Source organism: Octodon degus, unplaced genomic scaffold, assembly GCF_000260255.1.
Source record: "Octodon degus isolate 3935 unplaced genomic scaffold, OctDeg1.0 scaffold00046, whole genome shotgun sequence".
Classification (NCBI taxonomy): Eukaryota; Metazoa; Chordata; class Mammalia; order Rodentia; family Octodontidae; genus Octodon; species Octodon degus.
The window spans coordinates 7,585,862-7,587,652 of NW_004524622.1; the positions used below are offsets into that span (position 1 = coordinate 7,585,862).

The window sequence follows — 1,791 nt, forward strand, 5'->3', positions numbered from 1 at the left end:
AAACTAATTTTTATTTTTTGGTGGTACCAGGGATTGAACTCGGGACCTTGCTCTTGCCAGCCAAGCATTCATTCCACTGAATATCTCCCTGGCTCTCTACACACACATAAAATAAACATTTATTAATTATTTTTTTGACATACATGACCTTAGTTTTGTGAGATTTTTTTCTAAAGTTCATACATACCTGATTTATTTAATCTTCCCAATAAGCTAATAAGTATGATTTTATTTTGCCCAATGTAGATACACCAAACCTCTTTTGGGGGGTGCAGGGGATACCAGAGATCAAACTCAGGATATTGTGCTTGCCAGGCAGCACCAAATCAATTTTTAGAACTTCATGTTTACAGGAAACATAGGAATGCTTCAGTGAACTTTTATATATCATTATTTAGATTCAACATTACTTCTGTTTTTATTTATATATGTGTGTAGGTACACAATAAACACTGTGTCACTGTTGACTTCTATTTGAAAGCATTTGTGCCTCCCACCTACCCTGTAACCCATTAGAATATATTTACCTACAAATATGGACATTTCTTTTTTATAGCCACAATGTACTTATCAGAAAAATTAATTGAACTTCAATGGAAGTACACAGCCGTGGTAATATATTCCTCTACTCATAGTGTGAGGGAGGCAGAGACAGAAAAGAGGATTTTGAGTTTGAGGCCAGCCTGGTCTACATCACAAGACACTGAACCAATAAGTAAACAGAATCTAGTAAACAGTTTCTATTTTACATTCCAACATGTAGTTTTCAATAATATGCATCATGGAAATTTTCTTCTATCTCAGGTTCAACGTGTTATTATTTTGTTCTTTTGGTGTCTAAATCCAGCTCTCTTGGTCTTTCCTTTCATAACATTACTATTATTGACCAGAAAAGGATATTTTTATTGATTCTTAGTTAATTTATGTTTGTCTATTTCTTTCTGACTCAAGTCAGCTTTTGAATTATTGGCAGTTAAGACAAGCATGGTGGTGTTTGCCTGTAATCCCAGCATTCGGGAGGCTGAGACAGGAGGATTGCTTCAGAGTTTAGGGCCAGCCTGGGCTACGTAGTGAGATCCTGTCTCATAAAACAAAACAAAACAAAAATTACTGGCAGTTGTACTATACTCAGTGTTAAACATAAACAGCCTAAAGTCAGTGTGTTCCTTTTTGGTGACATAGCCTTAGGAAACTATTAAGCCTCACAATTTGTCTTATTTCTTATGCTTAGTATTTATTTATTTATTTATTTATATTTTAAGGAAGGGTCTACAGAGTATTCAGGGTCTCACTGCTAGATCAGACTTGTAGTGATCCGCCTGTTTAAAGCCTCCCAAGAGCTGGGATTACAGGCGCGCGCCGTCACGCCCAGTCTCAGTCACCACCGTCTCAGCGCACCCCGGGGGTGGGGCTGGCATGGCAGACCCAGGGATTGAACCCCTGTCCCATGTGCCTGCTTGCAGGTGCTTTAATCTGCTGGGCTATATGGCCGGCCCTTGTGCTTAGTTTTTTTTTTTTTTGTGGAACCAGGGATTGAACTCAGGCCCTTGCGCTTGCCAGGGAAGCACTTATTCTACCAACCATCTCCCCGGCCCCCTGTGCTTAGTTTTTAATGTGGCAGTTGATAGTAAGTTAAACTGTGTCTTTCCCTTCTATCTATATATTTTTTCCAAGGCATACACAATTACCTGTTTTTCTATTTATTGGTAACTTTAATTTCCTTGTGAAATTGAACACCTTTGCGTTCATTTGCATCTTGTTTGTCTTGTGCTTCTTCAAAATATTTGTCCC

The 1,791-nt window shown here is 38.4% G+C and overlaps 1 protein-coding gene across 1 annotated transcript in view; it reads left to right on the top strand.

Moving 5' to 3' along the window:
* The window catches only part of Tet1 (tet methylcytosine dioxygenase 1), a 114,627-nt gene that overhangs the window by 91,917 nt on the left and 20,919 nt on the right, over window positions 1–1,791 (top strand). The window lies entirely within an intron of this gene.